This window comes from Bubalus bubalis, chromosome 18 (assembly GCF_019923935.1).
Source record: "Bubalus bubalis isolate 160015118507 breed Murrah chromosome 18, NDDB_SH_1, whole genome shotgun sequence".
Taxonomy (NCBI): Eukaryota; Metazoa; Chordata; class Mammalia; order Artiodactyla; family Bovidae; genus Bubalus; species Bubalus bubalis.
In genome coordinates this window covers 32,927,670-32,953,808 of record NC_059174.1, presented here as the reverse complement: position 1 = coordinate 32,953,808, position 26,139 = coordinate 32,927,670, and the positions used below count along the sequence as shown (strand labels likewise).

The 26,139-nt window shown below is 41.4% G+C and overlaps 1 long non-coding RNA gene across 1 annotated transcript; it reads right to left on the bottom strand.

Annotated features, from left to right (window-relative positions):
* Positions 1-16,086: 16,086 nt before the first annotated feature.
* LOC123330413 lies at positions 16,087-25,265 on the bottom strand. The gene is made up of 3 exons (XR_006546323.2): positions 25,040-25,265; positions 22,524-22,620; positions 16,087-18,291 (listed from the first exon to the last, which is right to left on the bottom strand). It is a non-coding gene; the product is annotated as an uncharacterized LOC123330413 (long non-coding RNA).
* Between the last annotated feature and the right edge of the window lie 874 nt (positions 25,266-26,139).

The window sequence follows — 26,139 nt, the reverse complement described above, 5'->3', positions numbered from 1 at the left end:
AGTGTACAAGTGTACATCTATGTACAGTCCAATGTACGGTCCACTGTACAGTGTACCTTCCAGTGTACAGCTGGAGCACAGCTGGCATACAGCCAAGTGCACATCTGGACACATCTGGTGTACAATCCAAAGGCACATCTCAGTGTACACGGTGCAGTGTAAAGTCAGTGTATGTCTGGTGTACATTCCAATGGAACAGTCTGATGCACAGCCCAGTATACACCAGTGTATGTCTAGTGTACACCCATGTACAGTCCAGTCTGTGCCTGTCTCTTCCATATTCATAAAATCTTATGAATAGCTCTTACAGTCATTCTTACAAGAAATGGCAAAGAACAAATAATGAATAGGTTCAAAGAAGAAAGGAAAAAAGGAACAAAATTTAGGCAAATTGAAAATTGGATTGCTTGACATTGAATTCAGGTCAGTGGTGTGCCAGAGCTCTCTCGTATTGTCCTCCACAAGCAGTGTTCAAAACATCAGGAATTTTGCCAGGTGATTATTAGGCCCTTTGCTGGGAACAGTTACACCTGGGAAATCAGCAAGCTCTACAAGTCAGGGCGTTTATCAGCAAGTCCAGGTTCTAGTGGGCAACTGACATTCATGATTGTGGTACAGTTCGTCCAAGTTCTTTTCCATCCAACATATGGTGCTACTAAATCTCCCAGATGCCAGTGACCAGCAGTTCATGTCCTAAGTATCTCCCTAGTATGTCCCTTCTCCTTCATCCTGCCATCTCTGCCTAGTTCCTGTCTTTATTGTCTCTGCCTTAGGTTACTGCTATTGCTTCCCAGCAGACTCCACCCCTGGAACAATATCACGGTTAAAGCTACCACTAGAGGGACTTCTCTGGTGGTCTAGTAGTTAAGACTCCATGCACCCAATGCAGAGGGCACAGGTTCAAATCCTGGTTGGGGAACTAAGATCCTACACATTGCATTGTATGTGTGTTAGTCACTCAGTCATGTCCAATTCTGCAATTCCCATGAACTCTAGCCCGCCAGGCTCCTCTGTCCATGAAATTCTCCAGGCAAGAATACTGGACTGGATCACAGCTAAGCCAAAAAAATAAAAAAAATTACCACTAGAATAGTTTAGTACGAACCCTGCCAGTCTGGAATCTAAGAAAATAAGACCATTATCTTTGACTACTGGGAAAAATAATGTGTAACACATTCCTATATAAACAGGGAATTTTTGATTGACTATAAAGTAGGTGCTTTTATTTTTTTCCTCTTTTGATGTAGGTTTCTACACATTGAATCTATGACCATAGGTTTTATTTTCGAAATAGTTGGCCGTGGCTAGGTTACAGCCTGTAACTATGTGACAGTGACGGTAATATGATCACAGTGGTGTTGACCCCATGACTTTTAACCTCAGGTTGTCCTGTTCTAGCCAGCTGATCAAAAGCAATTTGTCAATGAAAACATCCACCAGAGGGAATGTTCCTGTGGGGCATGATTAGACCTATCTCTGTCTTCACTCCACCCTGAGCTTAGTCTGGGGGAAGAAGTCTTCCAAGCTGCCTCAGCACTGATTTTCTGTCACCCAGGCTGGTGTAAGTGTATCTATAATTAACACTGGTAGACATGCAGAAATGCAAGAATGCCATCTTCTCTTCTAATCCATGCAGATTCATTAAGAAAGTAAAATATCTATGAGTCTCCTGCAAGGTTTCCTCCTCTGGGTTGTGGAAGCTCTCTGGCTGTTGGCACAGCACTCTGGGCCAGGAAAGTTCAGAGAATTACTTCAATCATATGACAGCTTCGTCTGTTTAAAATGGAATTCAATGTTGGCTTCCCTCAGAGGCATTTATTGAAAGTCTGTGCATGATCTGTTCTTGTAGTCACTTAACAGGGTCTCTTATGTTTGCTGGCCAGTGACAGCATTCCTCAAGATCATCAGGATGAAACGGGCTCGTGTGGCTCCTTCTGCATCTTGTTCCAAGCAAGAGCGGCAGCTGCCACCAGGCCATTAGGGAGCCACCATGGGCGCAAGTGGACGGGTCTTAGACGTCAACTTAACCAAGCAGAGGAAAGATCTGTCAACTAAATGCTATGAGACTTTGATGAAGACAAACAAATGTAAAGATACCCCAAGTTCATGGATTGGAAGAGTACTGTTTAAAATGTTCATATTCTCCAAAGTCATTTATAGATGTAGTGTAATCACTATCAAAATTCCCATGGCATTTTTCACAGAAATAGAAAAAAGTCCATGCTCAAATTCTCATGGATCCACAAAGGGCCTCAAATAGCCAAAGCAATCTTGAGAAAGAACAAAGCTAGGAGCATCACATATTTTCATTTTAAACTAAACTATAAAACTATAGCATTCAAAACTGTATGGCACTGGCATAAAAATAGACACATGGAATAGAAGTGGGAGCCTAGAAATAAACCTCTCTATATATGGGCAACTAATATTTGACAAGATGACCAAGAATACCCAATGAGGAAAATATAATCTCTTCAATAAATGATGACTGGAAAAGTGTATAACATACAGAATAATGAAACTGGCTCTCCATCTTTCACAGTGACAAAATAGAACTCGAATTGAAGGCTTAAATTTAAGAATTGAATCCATAAAATACTTATAAGTAAAATAGGAAAAAATCTCCTTGACATTAATCTCAGCAGTGATTTTCTGGATATGATAGCCAAAGCACATGCAACAAAAGCACAAATAAATAAGTGGGACTACAACAAATGAGCAAACTTCAGGAGACAGTGGAGGACAGAGGAGCCTGGAGGGGTACAGTCCATGTGGTTGCAAAGAGTTGGACATGACTTAGCAACAGAACAACATCAAACTGAAAAAGTTTTGCATAGCAAAGGAAAAAATAAACAAAACCTAAAGGCCATCTGAGGAATGAGGAAAAATATTTGCCAATCATACATCTGATAAGAGCTTAATATCTAAATTATCTCAATACAATCTGATAGCTAAAAATCTAATAGATTAAAAAATGGACAGAGGGCCTTAGTAGACAGTCTTCAAAAGAAGACATACATATAGCCACTGGTACATGGAATGCTGGTCAACATCGTAAATCATCAGAGCAATGCAAATCCAAACCACAATAAGATATCACCTTACAGTAGTTAGAATGCTTGTCATCAAAAAGACAAGAGGTAAGTGTTGGCGAGAGTGTGGGGAAAAGGGAACTCTAGTGCGAATGTAGGAATGATGTAATGTACTCTAGGAACATAAATTGGTATAGCCACTAGAAAATAGTATGGGAGTTCCTCTAAAAATAGAAACATAACTACCATATCCTCCAGCAATCCTACTTCTAGGTATATTTCCAAAGAAATTAAATCAGGATCTTGTAGAGATATCTGCACTTCCATGTTCATTGCAGCATTATTCACAATAGCCAAGACATGGAAACAACCTGTGTCCAATCAACAGATGAATGGATAGGAAAAAATGTGTTTATTTAAACATAGAGAAAAAGGAATATTATTCAGCTCTAAGAAAGAAGTCTTGGTGTTTGCCAACAACTTGGATGACATTGAGAGCTTTATGCTAAGTGGATAATCAGAGAAAAAAAGATACAATGCTGAATGATATCACTTATATATGGTAGCTAAAAAAGACAAACTCAGAGAAACAGAGAGTAGAATGGTGGTAACCAGTAGTTGGGGGCTAGGTATAATGAGCAGACACTGGTCAAAGGCTACAAACTTCCAGTTATAAGATTAACAAGTTTGGGGCTCTAATGTAGGAACATGGTGCTTATGCTCTGCATTATATACTTGAATATTAGAAGACAGTAGCTCTTAGATTTTCTCAGTACAAAAACGATATGGTAACTATGTGACAGATAGATGGCAGCTAATGGTGGTAATCATTTTACAATTAATAAATGTATCAAATGAAGATATTGTAACCTTAAACTGGCACCATGTTACCTTGTCAAGTACATCTCCATGAAGCTAGGGGGAAATGTCTTTGCACTTTGTTAAAAAATAACCAATATAAAATGTTAGAGATAAAGATAATAAGTAGATAATTTCAGGAGATATAAAAACTTAGAAAAGGCTCAAATAGAGATCTTACATGGACAGCACATCAGCTAAAATTAAATAAAAAGAATTACCGATTAACAGAAGACTGGATCCAACAAAAATAATTCATAAATTTAAAGACACATTAACAGTAATCATTTTAGACTAAGAAGAGAGGAAAGAAAAACTGGGACAAAAACCCCATAGCTGTGTCCAAGAGGATAGGAAAGTGAGAATTAGGGCGATAAAAACTGTATATTGGAAAAAATGTTGGCCAAAGTTTTTCAAAGTTTGAGCAAAATCATCAACCCGCAAATTCAATAATCCCAGAAAACCTCAGGCAGAACAAATACAAAGGAAATCACACCTGAGCACATTACAGTTAAACTGCTGTCAAACAAGGTAAAAGACAAACCTTGCAAGCTTAGGGGAAAGGAAGGTGCGGAGATGTCTACAGGAGAACTCGGAGAAGAATGACAGCGGATTTATTATTTAAAAAGAAAGCCAGAGAAAGCGTGAAGACTGGAAGATAAAGGAAAGACATCTTAAAAGTGTCATGGGGTGATGTGTGGGGAGGGACCATTATATAGATTGCTCCACCAAGTGCGAAAATATCCTTTTTAAAATGACAGAAAAAAATAAAGACTTTTTTCCCAGTAAATAAAAGCTGCGAAAATATATCCAGACTCATACTACAAGAAGTGCTATAGGAAGTTCTTCAGGTTGAATGTGAATAATACCAAATGATCCATTACATCTGAAGAGCACTGCAAACATTGAATATGAAAAGCTGTATTTTCTTTTCTCAAATTTTATACCATATAATGAACTGTTTAGAGTGAAAAATAATAACAGTTGAGGCTGATAACAAAGTATTGGTAAAATATGTGATGGTAGCACTAAGACAGAGTGGGAACACACTATTTTAGGCTTTGTCATTATATGTGAAGGGATATAAAGTTAATTCAAATTAGGTTTGAATTTGAATTTATCAAAATAGGTTTAGATAAGCTAAGGATGCATATTGTTATTGGAGTAACAATTTTAAAAAGACTAACTATTGTGGGATCTTTGTCAGGTTTTGGTATTAGGGTGATGGTGGCCTCATAGAATGAGTTTGGAAGTTTACCATCCTCTGCAATTTTCTGGAAGAGTTTGAGCAGGATAGGTGTTAGCTCTTCTCTAAATTTTTGGTAGAATTCAGCTGTGAAGCTGTCTGGGCCTGGGCTTTTGTTTGCTGGAAGATTTTTGATTACAGTTTCAATTTCCATGCTTGTGATGGGTCTGTTAAGATTTTCTATTTCTTCCTGGTCGAGTTTTGGAAAGTTGTACTTTTCTAAGAATTTGTCCATTTCTTCCACATTGTCCATTTTATTGGCATATAATTGTTGATAGTAGTCTCTTATGATCCTTTGTATTTCTGTGTTGTCTGTTGTGATCTCTCCATTTTCATTTCTAATTTTATTGATTTGATTTTTCTCCCTTTGTTTCTTGATGAGTCTGGCTAATGGTTTGTCAATTTTATTTATCCTTTCAAAGAACCAGCTTTTGGTTTTGTTGATTTTTGCTATGGTCTCTCTCTCTTTTTTTTTTTTTTTGCATTTATTTCTGCTCTAATTTTTAAGATTTCTTTCCTTCTACTAACCCTGGGGTTCTTCATTTCTTCCTTTTCTAGTTGATTTAGGTGTAGAGTTAGGTTATTTATTTGACTTTTTTCTTGTTTCTTGAGGTGTGCCTGTATTGCTATGAACTTACCCCTCAGGACTGCTTTTACCGTGTCCCACAGGTTTTGGGTTGTTGTGTTTTCATTTTCATTCGTTTCTATGCAAATTTTGATTTCTTTTTTGATTTCTTCTGTGATTTGTTGGTTATTCAGCAGCGTGTTGTTTAGCCTCCATATGTTGGAATTTTTAATAGTTTTTCTCCTGTAATTGAGAGCTAATCTTACTGCATTGTGGTCAGAAAAGATGCTTGGAATGATTTCTATTTTTTTGAATTTACCAAGGCTAGCTTTATGGCCCAGGATGTGATCTATCCTGGAGAAGGTTCCATGTGCGCTTGAGAAAAAGGTGAAATTCATTGTTTTGGGATGAAATGTCCTATAGATATCAATTAGGTCTAACTGGTCTATTGTATCGTTTAAAGTTTGTGTTTCCTTGTTAATTTTCTGTTTAGTTGATCTATCCATAGGTGTGAGTGGGGTATTAAGGTCTCCCACTATTGTTGTGTTATTGTTAATTTCTCCTTTCATACTTGTTAGCATTTGTCTTACATACTGCGGTGCTCCCGTGTTGGGTGCACATATATTTATAATTGTTATATCTTCTTCTTGGATTGATCCTTTGATCATTATGTAGTGACCATCTTTGTCTCTTTTCACAGTCTTTGTTTTAAAGTCTATTTTATCTGATATGAGTATTGCTACTCTTGCTTTCTTTTGGTCCCTATTTGCATGGAAAATCTTTTTCCAGCCCTTCACTTTCAGTCTGTATGTGTCCCCTGTTTTGAGGTGGGTCTCTTGTAGACAACATATGTAGGGGTCTTGTTTTTGTATCCATTCAGCCAGTCTTTGTCTTTTGGTTGGGGCATTCAACCTATTTACGTTTAAGGTAATTACTGATAAGTATGATCCCATTGCCATTTACTTTATTGTTTTGGGTTCGAATTTATACACCGTTTTTGTGTTTCCTGTCTAGAGAATATCCTGTAGTATTTGTTGGAGAGCTGGTTTGGTGGTGCAGAATTCTCTCAGCTTTTGCTTGTCTGAAAAGCTTTTGATTTCTCCTTCATACTTGAATGAGATCCTTGCTGGGTACAATAATCTGGGCTGTAGGTTATTATCTTTCATCATTTTAAGTGAAGGTGGGAAGATTTGGGAGAATGGCATTGAAACATGTAAAATATCATGTATGAAACGAGTTGCCAGTCCAGGTTTGATGCACGATACTAGATGCTTGGGGCTAGTGCACTGGGACGACCCAGAGGGATGGTATGGGGAGGGAGGAGGGAGGAGGGTTCAGGATGGGGAACACATGTATACCTGTGGCGGATTCATTTTGATATTTGGCAAAACTAATACAATTATGTAAAGTTTAAAAATATAATAAAATTTTAAAAAGTGTGGAAAAAAATAAATAAATTAAAAAAAGAAAAAGACTAACTAAAAATGAAAATGCCAATAAAGGAAGGAGGTTAAAAAAAAACTCGGAAAGGTGATTATACCAAAACCAGACAGCAAGGGGAGAACAAGAGAACCAAAAACTGAGAGTGCAAATAAGCAATAAACAGCCTGCTGGTATAATTAACACAAACTATATAGATCATCAAATTGCATTCCATCAAATGCAAAGAAACTGCACATTCCAATTTAAAGGAAGAGATGGTCACACCAGACAAAAAGAACTACCAAGTACATGTTTTTAGGAGATCTCCTCTGTCCATGGGATTCTCCAGGCCGTGATACTGGAGTGGGTTGCCATTCCCTTCTCCAGGGGACCTTCCTGACCCAGAGATCCAACCTGGGTCTCCTACATGGCAGGCAGATTCTTTACCATCTGAGCCACCAGGGAAGCCCTTTTAGGAGATACAGGGTAAGTGTAACCACATGGATGAGTTGAAAGCAAAAAGAAAGAAAAACGGTGAACAGAACCTTAATGCCCTATGTGGCTATGAAGAGGCTCATACTGCACATCAGGTAAAGACTTCAAGACAAGGAGGACTGCCATAAGTAAAGAATAGGATTTAATACCAGCTTGAGCATACTGGTATTTTGTAGAACAAATACCAGCAGCTGCAAAATGCATGTTCTTTGAAAGTACATGTGGCACATTCACAAAGACAGACCGTATGTTGGCCCTTAAAGTGAAGTGAAAGTCGCTCAGTTGTGTCCGACTCTTTGCAACCCCGTGGGCTATACGGTCCTTGGAATTCTCCAGGCCAGAATACTGGAGTGGGTAGCCTTTCCCTTCTCCAGGGGATCTTCCCAACCCAGGGATTGAACCCAAGTCTCCTGCATCCTTTACCAGCTGAGCCACAAGGGAAGCCTGCTGGCCCTTAAAAGATGTTCCTAAAATCATCTACTGGTTGGAATTATACAGAGTATATTCTTGTACAAGAGTAGAATAACATTTGAAGTCAGTAAGATTTCTGGAAGATATCTAGAAAGGTCTAACATACTTGCAAATTAGTAGAAATCACAAAGGGGGGGGTTAAAAATATTTTGAAATAAAGGGTAATGAAAGCACAACCTATCAACATCTGTGGGCAGGAACTAAAGAAAAATTTAGAAATGAATGTGTAAACTGCAAATAATTATATCAGAAAAGGAGATAGGCTTAAAAATCAGTGATTGAAGCTTCTACCATATGAAGCAAATAAAAGTACAAATTAATCACAAAGGAAAACAAAAATCAGGAAATGATGAAGATGAGGTCAGAAATCATGACCGAAAACAAACCAACAGTGACCAGTGTTGAGTTGTCAAGTCCACAAGGCCAAAGTTTGTTCTCCAAAAGGATTCCTAGATCAATTAAGGAGAAAATATAAATGACAAATACTGTTATGATAGAGGAGAAATAAGTACTGTATTATTGGTCCCCAGACTGCCCAGGTTTACTGGGATGACTCAGCATATAGACAGACTCATGGCTAAGTGTTTTGTTTGTTTGTTTTACAGCAAAAGGATATAAAACAAAATTAACAAAGAGAAGCATTTCATGGAGTGATGTTCAGAGGAAACCAACGTGCCAGCAAAAATGGCAGTGATGGCATTCCTATCTGTAGGGCAGGGACAGAGACAGACATGAGAATGGGTCTGTGGACACGGTGAAGGAGGGTGGCGCAAATGGAGCGAGCAGCACTGACAGGTATACACTATCGCATGTGAAACAGACAGCTAGTGGGAAGCTGCTCACAGCAAAGGGAGCGCAGCTCGGCGCTCTGTGGTGACCCAGAGGGGTGGGATGGGGGGAGGGGGGCTCAGGAGGGAGGGGATAGGTGTATACTTTTGGCTGATTCATGTTGTTGTATGGCAGAAAGCAGCACGACATTGTAAAGCAATTATCCTCCAAATAAAAATAAATTAAAAAATAAAACCATGCTTAGTTTCCCCACAATGACTTATGACAGCATATGTAATACACCTGATGAGCTTAATAGAGACGCAGTGTCCAGGGATTTGGGGGGCTGGTCACGTATGCAGCCTCTGTCTAGCATGTAACAAAATTCCAGGGGGACTTCCCTGGTCATCCAATGCCTAATGTTTTGTGTTCCCAATGCAGGGGGCCTGGGTTCAACCTCTGGTCAGGGAACTTGATCCTACAGGCTGTGAATAGACCTGGTACAGTCAAATAAGTATTTTTAAAAATTCCAGAAGGAAAGTACATATTTAGCATGCACCATATTATCTATACAGTTTAGGACAATGAGAACCCTCCTGAAATCCAACTTTCTAGAATCCAGGCAGGGGCCAACCTTGCAAGCAGCTCTTTCAAATGACAGCAGTCAGATCTGCTGTGTTACCTCTTTTTCTGCATGATTAGATACCCCACAAATATGACAGACCTGACCATTTTATACTAATATCAGAATGACAGAGTAGAAAACAACAAATCCCATAAATATTACAAAATATAACAACTTTGTGTCATTTTATTATTTGTCAACTGAAACAAAATGGTCAAGTTTATTGGCAGTGACACCATACCAAAGCAAACACAAGAAAGATTTTGAATGGTAATATAGCTTTCAAGCACTTTCACAGCATCATCTTTCAGGATTTGAAATAGCTCAACTGGAATTCCATCATCTCCACTAGCTTTGTTCATAGTGATGCTTTCTAAGGCCCACTTGACTTCACATTCCAGGATGTCTGGCTCTAGGTCAGTGATCACACCATTGTGATTATCTTGGTCTTGAAGATCTTTTTTGTACAGTTCTTCTGTGTATTCTTGCCACCTCTTCTTAATATCTTCTGCTTCTGTTAGGTCCCTATCATTTCTGTCCTTTATTGAGCCCATCTTTGCATGAAGTGTTCCTTTGGTATCTCTAATTTTCTTAAAGATATCTCTGTTGCTGGTGCTGTTGCTAAGTCTTTCAGTCGTGTCCGACTCTGTGCGACCCCATAGGTCGCACAGCCCACTAGGCTCCTCTGTCCCTGGGATACTCCAGGCAAGAATACTGGAGTGGGTTGCCATTTCCTTCTCCAGTGCATGAAAGTGAAAAGTGAAAGGGAAGTCGCTCAGTCGTGTCCGACTCTTAGCGACCCCATGGACTGCAGCCTACCAGGCTCCTCCATCTATGGGACTCTCCAGGCTGTCCTATTCTGTTGTTTTCCTCTATTTCTTTGCACTGATCATTGAGGAAGCCTTTCTTATCTCTCCTTGCTATTCTTTGGAACTCTGCATTCAGATGCTTATATCTTTCCTTTTCTCCTTTGCTTTTCACTTTTCTTTTCACAGCTATTCGTAAGGCCTCCTCAGACAGCCATTTTACTTTTTTGCATTTCTTTTCCATGGGGATGGTCTTGATCCCTGTCTCCTATACAATGTTACGAACCTCCGTCCATAGTTCATCAGGCACTCTATCAGATCTAGTCCCTTAAATCTATTTCTCACTTCCACTGTATAATCATAAGGGATTTGATTTAGGTCATACCTGAATGGTCTAGTAGTTTTCCCTACTTTCCTCAATTTAAGTCTGAATTTGGCAATAAGGAGTTCATGATCTGAGCCACAGTCAACTCCTGGTCTTATTTTTGCTGACTGTATAGAGCTTCTCCATCTTTGGCTGCAAAGAATATAACCAATCTGATTTCAGTGTTGACCATCTGGTGATGTCCATGTGTAGAGTCTTCTCCTGTGTTGTTGGAAGAAGGTGTTTGCTATGACCAGTGCATTCTCTTGGCAAAACTTTATTAGCCTTTGCCCTGCTTCATTCCATACTCCAAAGCCAAAGTTGAGCTATTTCAAATCCTGAAAGATGATGCTGTGAAAGTGCTGCACTCAATATGCCAGCAAATTTGGAAAACTCAGCAGTGGCCACAGGACTGGAAAAGGTCAGTTTTCATTCCAATCCCAAAGAAAGGCAATGCCAAAGAATGCTCAAACTACCTCACAATTGCACTCATCTCACACACTAGTAAAGTAATGCTCAAAATTCTCCAAGCCAGGCTTCAGCAATATGTGAACTTCCAGATGTTCAAGCTGGTTTTAGAAAAGGCAGAGGAACCAGAGATAAATTGCCAACATCCACTGGATCATCGAAAAAGCAAGAGAGTTCCAGAAAAACATCTATTTCTGCTTTATTGACTATGCCAAAGCCTTTGACTGTGTGGATCACAATAAACTGTGGAAAATTCTTCAAGAGATGGGAATACCAGATCACCTGACCTGCCTCTTCAGAAACCTATATGCAGGTCAGAAAGCAACAGTTAGAACTGGACATGGAACAACAGACTGGTTCCAAATAGGAAAAGGAGTACGTCAAGGCTGTATATTGTCACCCTGCTTATTTAAATTCTATGCAGAGTACATCATGAGAAATGCTGGGCTGGAAGAAGCACAAGCTGGAATCAAGATTGCCAGGAGAACTATCAATAACCTCAGATATGCAGATGACACCACCTTTATGGCAGAAAGTGAAGAGGAACTAAAAAGCCTGTTGATGAAAGTGAAAGAGGAGAGTGAAAAAGTTGGCTTAAAGCTGCAGCCATGAAATTAAAAGACGCTTACTGCTAGGAAGGAAAGTTATGACCAACCTAGACAGCATATTCAAAAGCAGAGACATTACTTTTCCACCAAAGGTCCATCTAGTCAAGGCTATGGTTTTTCCTGTGGTCATGTATGGATGTGAGAGTTGGACTGTGAAGAAGGCTGAGTGCCGAAGAATTGATGCTTTTGAACTGTGGTGTTGGAGAAGACTCTTGAGAGTCCCTTGGACTGCAAGGAGTTCCAACCAGTCCATCCTAAAGGAGATCAGTCCTGGGTGTTCATTGGAAGGACTGATGCTGAGGCCGAAACTCCAATACTTTGGCCACCTCATGTGAAGAGTTGACTCATTGGAAAAGACCCTGATGCTGGGAGAGATTGGGGGCAGGAGGAGAAGGGGACGACAGAGGATGAGATGGCTGGATGGCATCACCGACTTGATGGACATGAATTCGGGTAAACTCCGGGAGTTGGTGATGGACAGGGAGGCCTGGCATGCTGCAATTCATGGGGTCGCAAAAAGTCGGACATGACTGAGCAACTGAACTGAACTGAACTGATAGGTTTTAAAGAAATCAAATTAGGGGGGAAGATTACAAGAAAACCCTAGATTCATACAGTTACTCTCATAAATTGTATAAAATGTTTTAGGAAGAAATAGCATGAATCTCAGACAAACTCTTTCAGAAAACACAGGCTCAGGGAGCATATCTGACTTGTTTCATAAGATCAGCATTACTCTGATACCAAAACCTGACAAACATATTATTAGTAAATAAAATTATGGTCCACTGTCCCTCATGGTTATTAATACAAAGTCCTTAAAAGTATGCTAGAAGATTAACCCAGATATATAAAAGGAGTAATGCATCATTGGGATTTATTCCAGGTAGTCAAGATTGATTGATTTAGGCATGTTAAACCAATATAACTTAACCCATTAGCAAAATAAAGAAGAAAAATTACATGACTGCCTTAATAGATGTAGGAAAAGCATTTGAAAAAATTCAGTTCCCATGAGTGATCATGGAAGGGGGGTAAAAAAAAAAAAAAAAAAAAAAAAAAAAGACCTCAGCAATCTAGGAATAGAAAGAAATTTTTTTCAAGCTAATAAAAGACATCCATGATAAACCTGTAACCAACATTATACTTTAGGGAGAAATACTGGATGTGTTCTGCTTGAGACTGGAGACAAGACAGGGTTTCTATTCATACCACTTCTGTTCAACATTGTGCTGCATATTTCAGCCAGTGCACTAAAGCAAGAAAAATAAGCATACATTAGAAAGAAAAATCTTTATGCACAGATGACATGATTTATTTTACAAAGAAAATCCTAAGACATCTTCAAAAGAAAAAAAAACCTACTAAAATTAATGTCCACGTAGCAAGGTCACAGAATGCAAATCAACATAGAGGAATCAGTTCTATTTCTATCGATGGGATTGGCATCCAGTTTCTAAAACGATTTTCAGTGACCCCTTGCTTCCCACTATTTACTTGTCTAGTCATCTCAGACGGTAAAGAATCCATCTGCAATGCAGGAGACCCAGGTTGGATTCCTGGGTTGGGAAGATCCCCTGGAGGAGGGCTTGGCAACCCACTCCAGTATTCTTGCCTGGAGAATCCCCACAGACAGAGGAACCTGGAGGGCTGCAGTCCATGGGGTTGCAAAGAGTTGGACCAGACTGAGCGACTAAGCCCAGCACACAGTCTCTGCAGACACTGAATCAGGGCTGCCTTAAGTGACTGGTAGGATAAGCAAAAATGACTATGTGTAGTTTCTGAGGCCAGGTCACAAAGGGCATTGCAGCTTTTGCCCTGGTCTTTTGGATCACTCTCTGTGGAGGAAGCCAGCTACCCTGATATGAAGATGGCCAAGCAACCCCACAGAGAGGCTCACACAGGAGAGCTATCAGCATCAAACCACCAGCTTTGTGAGGAGCTTATGTGTGATGGGCTCACCTAGTTAGGGTCAAGCCTTCAGACGACTGCAGCCTGATTTTACTTTTTCCTGCAAACTTAGGAGAGACTCTTGAGTTGAAACTTCCCATCTAATCAGTTCCAAATCTCTGACTGACAGAAACTATGAGGGGAAATAAGTGATGACTCATTTTTTGAGCCCTGTTGGAAGGTGTATTGTACAGCAACTGATAATGAATATAGAGATTAGAAAATGAAATATAAAGTAATACAATCTACAACATCAAGAAAGTATTTGAGGATATAACTTTATATGTCAGGTTTTATGCTGTAAACTACAAAACACTGTTGGTGGGGGAGGGGAGACCTAAGTAAAAGATTCACCATGTTCATGGATTGGAAGATTCAGCACTGTAAGATGTCTTCCCCTCCTCATTGTTCTATAAAATTAATGTCTTTCTTATTAAAATTCCAACAAGCCTATTTGTACTAATTGATTAGTGGATTCTAAAATTTTTATGTAAATACAAAGGAGCCAAAACTATCTTGGATAAAGAAGATAAAAGACTTACAGTATCTGAATTTTAAGACTTAAAAGAATTCAGTAATGAAGAGTGTGTTATTGTATGATGAGGACAGACAAATCAATCAAACATTACCAAATGGAGAATCTGTAAATAAATTCATACATATAGACGTCAAGGCAATTCACTGGGGAAAGGAAGGTCTTCAAGAAATAATATTGGAAGATGTTTCTAACAACTTTTTTTTTTTAAGATTTTTTTTTTCTTTGAAGTGAACCATTTCCAAAGTCTTTACTGAACTTGTTACAACATTGCTTCTGTGGTTTATGTTCTAATTTTCCAGATGTGATTCATGTGGAATGTTAACTCCCCAACCAGGGATCAAACCTGCACCCCTGCATTGGAAAGTGAAATGTTAACCAATGGGCTCCCACGGAAGTCCCTCTAACAACTCTTAAAACAAACAAAAGAAACAGTATTAGATCAGTTATTTACTAGATGCCTTCAGAGCACTGCAGCCCAATTTTACTTTTTCCTGCAAACTAAGGAGAGACTCTTGAGTTGAAAAAAAAATGGGAAAACTCAATCCTTACTCATACCATTCACAAAAGTTAATATGAGATGGATAGTATACCTAGCATACCAGCTAAAACTAGGTAACTTCTAGAAGAAATGTAAGAGAATATCTTCATGCCTTAAAGGAGATGCAAATTTCTTAGCTGGGACCCAAATAGCGCTTATGATAAAAGGGAAAAAAAAATAAACTTTAGTAAAATTAAAATCATCTGCTCTTGAATAAAAGTAAAAAAAAAATACATCAGGCTGGTAAACACATTTGCAATGGAAGCATTTTATCTAGGATATACAAGAATTCATGCAGTTCATTAATAAAACAATAGCCCATTAAGAAAATGGACAAATGATTTGTAAAATAATACACACATAGCCAATAAGTATATGAGAAGATGTATCACACAATTAGTCATTAGAGAAGTACAAATCAAAACCACTGGGAGATATCACTTTGTAGACAGACATCAGAACAGCTAAAATTAAAAAGACTGACAATACCAGGGGGTTGGTAAGCATGGGGGGCATCTTGCAATTTGATGGGAATACAAAATGGTTCAGCTGTGTTGAGAAATAATTTGGTAGATGCTTATAAAGGTAATGGAGAAGGCAATGGCAAGCCACTCCAGTACTCTTGCCTGGAAAATCCCATGGATGGAGGGGCCTGGTGGGCTGCATGCAGTCCATGGGGTCACTAGGAGTTGGACACGATTGAGTGACTTCACTTTCACTTTTCACTTTCATGCATTGGAGAAGGAAATGGCAACCCACTCCAGTGTTCTTGCCTGCAGAATCCCAGGGACGGGGGAGCCTGGTGGGCTGCCGTCTATGGGGTCGCACAGAGTCGGACACGACTGAAGCGACTTAGCAGCAGCAGCAGCAGTACAAAGGTAAAGATACAGCTACCCTGTGACTCAGAAATCTCACTCCTCTTCAGCCAAGTGAAATGAGTGCATGATTATTTCCACAACAACTGTACAGGAATGTTCATAGCTTTACTTGTTATCGCCCAAACTGTTATCAACCCCAGTGTCCACCTACAAGTAAATGTGATACATTCTTATAATAAAATACTATTCGGCAATAAAACAGAACCAATTTTTATTGCACACTACAGCAGAGACAACGTAAAATCATTCTTCTGGGAGAAAGAAGTCAGACAGAAAAGCACACTGTAAGATTCTGTTAGGTAGGTAGAATAGGGAAAAGGAGTCCAAAATGGCGGTGGCTAAAACACGAAGAAGGGAAAAGCCCGCAAAAATAGAACAAAGGAAGGTCCGAGGACCGGAGTGAGGACCTCAGGTAAAACCAACAACACTCCTGGCTGGCCCAGTTTACATAGGACAGGCCCAGGGAGAGAGAAACATAAAAAAAGAGGAGCCAAAGCTAGCTCTCTCTTGCGCGTGCGCTGGGGCGCTCTTCTCTTCGCATCTTTGGATCGATGTGCCCTCACGCCTCGAAGATGGATTTTCCTGCTATCTTCTATATAAAATAGAGCTGTAACACTGAACTGTAACACTGGTTTGTCTAAGAGCTATAACATGGTCCTTTCGAGACCTGAGAGCTATAACACAGTCCATCCAAGACCCGAGAGCCGTGACACGCCGAGGGGGCTTTAATGTCCGTCACTCCAAATCTTTGTTATGACGAGACAAAGAACCGAGGAACACACACTCTATTTAAATGAAGCTCTAGAACAAGCAGAACTCACCTTGTGATGACAGAAATCAGTGTTTGTCCTGCAAGGGAAGTAGGGTGAACACTGGCTCGAAGGGGCAGAGGGGAACCACTCTGGGGTGACAGGGAAATGTTCTGTATTTTGACCGGGACACTAGTTACATGAGTGATCTGTTTGCAAAACTCAAATCAGCTGCACCCGTAAAAAACAAAACAAAACAAAACAACTGTTGTATGTAAATCGTTCAGTTAGAAAAAGTAAACACCAAAACACTTTTATCCTCGGGGTCAGGTTGGCTAAGGGAGAAGCTGGGACATTCCTGGTTCAGGGTTCTTCAACCTGGGAGTCTCCATTCGGAATCATGCCTGTTCTTTTCTGCCCACAGTCCCCAAAGACACCCTCCCCTTGGGAAGGGGTGACCTCTGGCTTGGCACGTCTCTTCAGCCCTCCCTCTGACCCACGGGGCTCCTGGCCTTCCCACCCTTTTCTCCACTTCTGACTCCATCCCGGACTCACAGATATAAAGTCTCCCAGCTGGCACAATTTTCTTCCTTCTGCCCCTGAGCTCTTGCAAATTTCAGGTTGATTTGTCTCTAGGGAACAATCTCCACTTAAAGTCACAGCCAGCAAGAGGCTTCTCTAATATCAAAAGCATTCGTGGAGCTGAAAGCCATGTTTTCCTTTGCGGGCTAACCTGCCTGCAATCAGCAAGCCAGCCTCGTCCTGTCGCACTTTTACAGGGAGTGCAGGCAAATGGGGCCCACTTTCCTTAAAAACTCCTGTACCTGACAGGTCACTCTGAACCTCACTTGTCATCCTGAGTTGTTGCTCCCCAACGCAGAGACAGAAAGGCAGGCTCTGGCTTCCTGAGTCCCCATCAGCCGTTCTGGGGCACAGGGACATCTCATCAGACCACCAACCCCTTTGGCAGACAGCATCTCCCTTCCCAGCACACCCCACGTGTGAGCCTTTCCTCCTTCACAAACCATTAGTAATGATATTTTCTCCCGGGCCGACACCTGCCTTATTAGGGATGTGCTCCACTCAGCAGAGCAGAGCCCAGGCCTCCAGGGTGCCCCAGGGCTGGCTGAACCCAAGAGATGAAAGACAGTTGGTTCAGAACATCAAAACCGAGTCACCGAGATTTGCAGATACTTGTGTCCTTGAGGAAGCTGTTAGGATCCAGGGATATTTTCAGAGTCACCTGACTGGATGTGATTTGGGGGCTTCATTAGTCCTTGTTCAATGGCATGATCCAACCTTCCTCCATCTTGGTACGTATGGTTTGCATTTTGGGGAGCTCCCTCTGCACTCACACAGGGCTCAGGGAGTTTGGAACTCAGATAACAAAAGTTCTTAGAAGGTCCCCCTGCATTCTTTGTGTCAGCTCACTGCAGATCAGCGAAGGAGGGCAGGGATGCGTGGCCGCCTGCATCTAAGGTAATAGCTCTCAAGGACAGGGAATGCTACCTGGAGTCTGCACACAGGGGAGAACACTGAGCTGGAGGGGCAGGGGGCTGAAAAACATCCTGCTGTAATGACAGAAACAGTCATGCAGACTGTCTTCCCAGATATACTGCTACCAGGAAGTTTGAAGATGTTCTGGGAACCTGATTTCCTTGAGCTTTTCCCAGGCTGGAGGCTCCAGGGGGTCCAGACTGAGGCCATGGGAAGGCATTAAACTGTGTGACTCGGGCATAAAGAACACACATTTCTAGTTCTGACCCCACAGCTGGGTTCCAAATGCTGATCAGGAGTCCCTCCTTCCAGGGCTGTTGAGCAGCACGTGTCCAGATCTGTTTGCTATGTGCCCTCCTCATGTGACTTCAGTGGTCTTCCCTGCTCGCATCGGCCTGGCGCCTGGAGGCTGGCTGTGACCGGAGAGGGGGACACAAAGGCAGTTGAGACCAGCATAGGTTTTGCATCTTTAGAAAATGAAGCAGAAAGCTATAGTGGGCAGCCGCTGGGCAGTACAAAGCAGAATCAAAAATAAAACCCAGGCTTAGGGGTGAGACACTTGTATACTTGAATCCCAGCTCTGCTATCGGCCAGCTGGTTGGTTTGGGGGAAAAAACACCGACGTCTCTAAGTCTATTGTTTCTTTCTCTGTGAACTGGGGAAAATATATGGTATCTGGTGGCTGTGTGAATCCAGGTAGGTAATGGATATAATCAAGTGCTCAGCGCTGGGCTTAGCACACAGAAGCATGAGTAAGTGGTTGTCTTGGCTTACCAAGTTTAAGTTTGAGTCATTACGCCTGAGTTTGAGACCAAATTTCTGTCATTTCATAGCTACGCTGCCTTGGGCTACTAAGACAGAATCTTTTTAAAAACTTCATTGTCCTTACTTACAGGACAAAGAAAGTGATGTCCAACTCATCAAATTGTTGAGCACCCCCAAGCAGCTCTTCCCGATCCCCTGCCACGTGGAGTACTGCTCTCAGACTTTAAAGTGCTTTTGCTAAGGCACGGGTCATGATCAGTATGTCTGTGATGGGGTCTGAGAATCTGAATTTATAACTCACATCCAGGTTATGCTGATGCTGCTGGGCCATGGATCACACTTTGAACAGCAAGGATATAAAGTTAATCATTCTGAGAGAGAGAGAGAGGGGGTGTGTGTGTGTGTGTGTATACCTTTACACATGTGCATGTGAGTGTATACGTGTGTGTGTGCCTTTGTCTCCCATGTACAGGGCAGGGACCAGGTTGGACTCTCTCCTCTCCATTCTTCACAGATGGGTTCACCACTGTCCAGGGCTCAAGACAACTTTCACAGGCAGGAGGCTCCAGCTCAGTCTTGTGAGACTTTGAACGAAGTCCCCCACAGTGACCTGGAATGGAGAAGCCCAGCTCCATCTGTTGGGCAGCCCCATGATTCATCTTGGACCTCCTCCAAGTCCCTTTCACCCTCTGAGTCCAGTGTCCCTAGGTTGCCTTGCCCATACACATAACTTTCGATTCACCACCCTTCACTGGACATGAGTTTGAGCAAACTCTGGGAGATAGTGAAGGACAGGGCAGCCTGACATGCTGCAGTTCATGGGGTTGAAAAGAGTTGGACATGACTTAGCTACTGAACAACAACAATCCCACCCCATGTTGGCTTCTAGAAGTCTCTACTGGTCTTTGTGCCCAGGATCCAGTGTCCCTCCATCTGATGCTGCTATCCTCTGCTCATGGACCATAGGCTGCCCTCCTGGGTGGGGAACATACACTGAGTCCATACGTCCATGGACATAACTAACCCTAATCTATCTGCCAGGTCAGGACTGACCCTTCCTCTGTCAGAGACCTCAGAGCCAGAAAGCCAGTTTAGCGCTTGCTGCCTGTGGAAGCTGAGCCTGACCCTGCGATAGATCCCAGCACCCTCCCCTCTGACCACTTTCGGGCCTGCAGGATTCCCCTCCAGAGTGACCGCCTGCCTTGTCCCAGGGTGTGAAGCAATAAACCACAGAGTCCCCAACTGCTGACGAAATGACTGAAAGAGCTGGTTCCTTTCCAGGAAGAGGGGAAGAATGAAAAGCAAAGCTCTTTTGGATGCTTACAGAGGTGTCTGATGTAGTGAGGGGTGGGTGAGGCACAGGGCATCCTGTAAGTCAGAGAGCTTCAAATCCCGTGCCTGTCGAAGGCTCCTTCCACACACACACCCATCTCATGTGCACACACGTATTCTCACACACGGGCAGCATCGTCATACACACTCACACATACACCCTCATACACACGCCCTCACACCTACCCTCACCCGCTGCCGTCAGCCTTGGGCGCAGTCTGTTCACAAACTCGCCTCTTCTTCTCGGATCCCCCAGCACTCCTGTGGGTTTCTGCCTTCTGTCTCATTCTGCTCTGTCTCTTTCAGTCCTCCTCGCCTGTCTTTTATTTTCATGGCCTTTCCCTCTGTGCCCTTCACTCTTTGTCTCTGTCTTGCTCCTCTCTCCCTGTCCCCTTTTCCTGTTACCACTCTTTCTCTCCTTCCCTGCCATATTCTGAGATGTCTGCTCTCTGGGGCTCACTCTCTCTTGTCTTATCTCCCAGCATCTCTGAGCTTCTCCATCTTTGTCTGTTTCCCCAGTGTGTGGGTATATTTTATCTCCTCACATACCTCAACCAGGCTGGACAATGAGAGAAGGGAATGGCCATCTGTCTTCCTCATCAGAGCCTGACAATCTGGACTTAAGCCCTTTGAGTCAACCCAGCAGGCCCTCTGCTTCCTGGCAGGAGAAGAACTGGGAGGTCCTGCCTGAGTCATCCCATCCCCGCATCATCCAGTGGGCATGGGTCAGACACCGCCCATCAGTGATGCAGACAGCTAAGAGGGATGGACACAGACACACACACACACACACACACGTATCAGCTTCCAAATCTCATTGTAAACACACCCTCCCGCCCTTTCTACTGTCAGTTCTGAGGAGAATCATTTCCTCTGCCTTTTCTGTCTGCCCTGAGGGAATTCTCTGAAGGGTGGGCTCGTTTCTGCTTTCTTCAACCCTTTTCAAATAATTTACAATGACTGTGAATGATCTTTATTAGAAGAGAAAAAAAGTCATGAAATAAATAATTAGTGTGTTAACCTTAGTCATCTTTGGACCCACTTTTCATGATTCTGTGATAGCTCCTGACTTTGCGAACTCAAAAACAAAAGAATGTTATGTGTCAATTATAGCTCAATAAGGGGCTTCCCTCGTGGCTCAGCTGGTAAAGAATCCACCTGCAATGCGGGAGACCTGGGTTCGATCCCTGGGTTGGGAAGATCCCCCGGAGAAGGGAAAGGCTACCCACTCCAGTATTCTGGCCTGGAGAATTCCACGGACTGTATAGTCCATGGGGTTGCAAAGAGTTGGACGCGACTGAGCTACTTTCATACACACACACGTAGCTCAATAAAAAAAGAGAGAGAACGTTAGCACGGATGGGTGAGTGTAGACTTCTATGCTGAGGAAAGTCATTCTACACAGAAAGGGCCTCTGCTTCTCTTTTGAGCTTGGAAGGAGGAATTTCAGAGGTGATTGATATTTTTTAAGTATTTCACAACAAGAATAATAGATTAGGTGATTAGCACCTGCCCAAGCCATCATTTGGCTCCTCCCAGTTTCTCAAGAACTCACTTCATCTGCTTAGGTGGAGCATTTGAGTGGTCCAAAGATGCCCAGTGAAACACTAAAACCCTTGAATTTTGCAGGTGACATCAAGAATATCAAAGATGCCCCATGTACAAGGAGACTCAAGTCATTTTACAAAAGGGGAACAATGCCTACAGCATTTGCTGACACTTTCTCTTATATTCTCCTTCATAGCATCGCAAAAAACAAAATGCCCCGTCTAATTCCATCCGCGGGCCTCGGCTGTCTATTACATTATCCCACAATTAGCACAACAACGGGTGATCTGGGCGGGTGGAGTGATATTGCTGCGAATGACCTATTATTATCTGCAGATTACATTTTCCATGGAAATTAAATGAATTCTGTCAGAGCTCTGGGGCCGGGGAGAGAGGAAAATGCCTCATTGTTCAGTTCCGCAAGCTGGAGGGACTGCACGTGGCGATAAAGAGACCTGTGTTTGTGCAAACAAGGCGTGGGCTTCCAGTTTGAAAGATGCATTTGTTACACCAAAGCTCGAAATAGGAAATGTGTGTGGGCAGAAACAACGGAGATGAAAGGGGGAGAAAACTAATTATTACTACCGCTGCATATGCGTATTGGGGTATTTATATAATGTGCTAAACTTCTTCTGTTGGGAAAATGTTTGTCATATCAGTGAGAATGAAACTTTACCCTGAGAAGGGGTGTTCTAAGGCTTCATGCTTTTAGCTCAGTGGTTTTTTTTTCCTTAAAAATTATCTTCTGCACTTTTCTCTCCACTTGTCTTTCAGTGAACACTCTCCTTTTTCTCCGTAAGTGTGCCTTTTGTTTTTCTTTCTCAGGCATATGGCAGTTATTAGTATCAAGTAAAGAGCGACTTAGCAGCAGCAGCAAAGAGTCAAAGGAAAAATAGCCTTGGCCTGAAGCCACAGTGATCTGGGGAAACAATATTAAAGCTGAGAAATCTATAAAAGGTCAGAGACTCATAGAGACCTTAACTTGGATGGGAAAACATACCTTCAGCCAAGTGTTCTGAAATGAGGAGGAAGAAATGGGGTGACCACCTCCTTTTGGAAAAGGAGTTGAGTTCTGACTGATGAAGGTGTTTTCTCATCTGTAAAAGGAGAAGGACAGGTATGAATCAAGTCTCTCAAACTCTTCTACTTCTGATAGTCACACAAGGCTGATTAGTATCTTGACTCATCCATCCAGCAAATATCAACTGACATAGCATTAGCAAACATTGTGCTGGGCATTGGTGAAGACTGAATCTGGGAACAATACATACAACTAATGAGCTAACTCCTAAACAAGCCCTTTTTACCAAGCACCCAATAAAACTTTACCCTTTTCCTTTTTTTTGTGCACATTTCCTTTTAATTTTATTTTTTCAGTTAATGTTTAGGGACTTCCTGGTGGGCCAGTGATTAAGACTTTGGCTTCCATTGCAGGGGGTGTGGGTTCGACCCCTAGTCTGGGAGCTAAGATCTCACATGCCACACAGCCAAAAAAAAACAAACACCAAAATGTAAAACAGAATCAGTATTGTAACAAATACTAAAAATGGACCACACCAAAAACAAAATCTTTAAAAAAAGTAATGCTTAATTGAAGCGATGTTGATTTATAACCTTATGTTTTATGTTGATTTATAACATGATATAAGTTCTATGATGTACAACATATGTGTACATATGTTAACTTCTGTGTATACAACATGCTTACCACCAAAAATTTAGTTTCTAGCTGTCAGTACCACAGGGAAAAGAATGAAACTAGACCACTATCTCACATCGTACACAAAAATCATCTCAAAATGGATTAAAGCCTTGAATGTTAAGACTGAAACCACAAAACCAGAAGAAAACATAGGCTGTATGCTTTTTTGACATTGGTCTTAGCAACATCTTCCTGGATACATCTCCTCAGGGAAGGGTAACAAAAGCAAAAATAAACAAATGGGTCTTCTGCATAGCAAAGGAAACCATCAACCAAAGGAAACCTACTGAATTGGAGGAGATACTTGCAAATCATATATTCTATAAGGTGTTAAAACCCAAAATATATAAAGAACTTGTACAGATCAACAATGATAAAACAACCCCTGCCCCTTTTCGAGGCACCTTTCTCTCAAGAGTAGGAAGACTACTGCCATCTCGCCATGGTTATGCATCTTTGTGTCTCAAATAGAAACAGAAGGACTGTGATTGGATACCCAATTCAATTCATCAGCACAAGGGTATAGCGGATCTGGAACAAGGTTGCAACTAAGCCATTTGAGTTGTTGGGGAGTGAGGATCCTCTAGGTATGTTTTAATAAGGACTAGTAAAAACCAGATTTTTGCGCTCATTCTCTTAGTCAAGAGGTGCTGCAGACACACCGAGGAACCTGTGTTTTGTTTTGTTTTCCTTTTTGGATTTTTTGGGAACATAATTTATCATCAACAATATAACAAATATGGATTGGGAAGAGAAGAATATCTTTCCCCATTCACAGTGGAAATGATGCTGGTAATGTGCATTCTGGCCATTAGGGGATGTGAATCTTTCCAGGAAATTGCTGAAATGCTATATTAAATGCTCAAGGAAGAATAATGCAATGGTGTTTAAACTTATGTGAATCAGAATCACTTGTGGCATATTAAGATTCTGGGTGCATGTGTGCTAAGTTGCTTCAGTTGTGTCTGACTCTTTGCAACTCTATGGACTGTAGCCTGCCAGACTCCTCTGTCCATAGGATTCTCCAGGCAAGAATACTGGAGTGTGTTGCCATGCCCTCCTTCCCAACCCTGGGATGGAACCTGCATCTCCTGTATTGCAGGTGGATTCTTTACCCCTGAGCCAGGGAAGCCCAGGATTCTGAGTACCACCTTCTCATTCACCTGGTCTCATTCAGTTGGTCTGGGCTGGGGCCAGATAATTTGTGTGTGTAATCTTATAGGTGGTCTTACAGGTATTCTTTGTCCAGGCTGAGAGAAATAGCCCTGATACAGGAGTGAAGTACTTGAATTCTGCCCATATTAGCCGAGTAATTGTATACAAGGCCCTACAACATATAGAGTATGTCTGCTGAAATGCCAAGGAAGAAAATGGCCATGAAGATTGAAAGTTAATCTGTATTAGGGCTTCCCTGATGGTCCAGTGGTTAAGAATCTGCCTTGCAACATAGGGAACACCAGTTAGACCCCTGGTCTGGGAAGATCCCACATGCCACAGAGCAACTAAGCCTGCGAGCCACAACTACTGAGCCCACAATCCTCAAATCCTGAAGCTTGTGTGCCCGAGAACCTGTGCTCTGCAACAAGAGAAGTCACCACAATGAGAAACCCATGTGCCGTGACTAGCTAAGCCCCTGCTTAGTGCAACTAGAGAAAAGCCCGCACACAGCAATGAAAACTCAGCACAGCCAAAAATCAATAAAAATAAATATGTAAATTGACATATAAAAATTAAACAAAAATAAAATTAATCTATATAAAGCAATTATGCCAGTCTCAGTTGACATTTTGTGCTTAATAATACCAACTCATTACCTTTATCCAGGGGGGTAAATGTCACCCGTTGACAGTTCCCAGGCATATCACAGACTGGTAGAAATGTATGGAAGGAGTCCAGAGTCTCAAATCGAATAAAGCTGTGAGGCTAAGGCATGGAATTGGAAGAGAGGCATTTAGCTTAGAAAAGCTGAGGAAGAGGATCATGCTGATAGGAGATGGTGCAGAGAAATTCCAAAAGCAAGACACTGTAGGGGCCTTTATGACATCCCAGTGTGATCTGGAGCTGGCCTGTCGGGCTCATTTAAAAAGGTCAGAAGAGGGTAACCACAAGTTTTATGGTAACTGCAAAGACTCCAGGTGACCATACACAGACCATCATGCACTCCAGAAGGATCTTATCTGTGAATCAACACCAATACATGTTTTTTTTTTCTTTATTTTCTGGTATGAATCATACTTGATTATTAGTTAACTTCCTAGAACAGTTCTAGAAAAGGTCTACATGGCTTAAGTTTGAGTCAACAGTTTGTTCCCAAATGAATCCTAATGAAAAAAGTCACATTCAAGTTCTATGAACAAAGTCACTGAGTTAACATTCACTTTTGTAGCTAGCACATTCTAAGATAAAAGTTTGCAGTTTGCTATATAAAGAAACTAATTAATACTGAATATGTAGAATGAATATAATGAATATAGTATATATATACACACACACACATATATAGTTTTAAAACTATTTTATTGATCCAGCCCTGTCAAATCACTTTACAGATAATTTTCTCATTTTGGCATCAGGGTTGTTGATGTTATAAATACATCTTTCCATTACCTTAATTATTTCTAGCATTTCAAAACATGCTTTTCATCTGTTTCCAGCTATTAGTTTAGGGATAGACATACCATTTATAATGAGATAGTTTCCTATATTTTAGAGCAGAATGGTGATTTACATGTAATACAAATTTCCATGGAAGAATAAAAGGATTGTTTTTACTTCATTGAAAAATGATTATTGAAACAGGAAAATAATCTGGAGTCTCACAGGTGTAAAGAAACATTTTCATAATACCAGCCCCACTGCCCAAGTGTGGACCAGTCTTATTCATCTTTGAATTTTCAATTCATTGTCCCTTTTC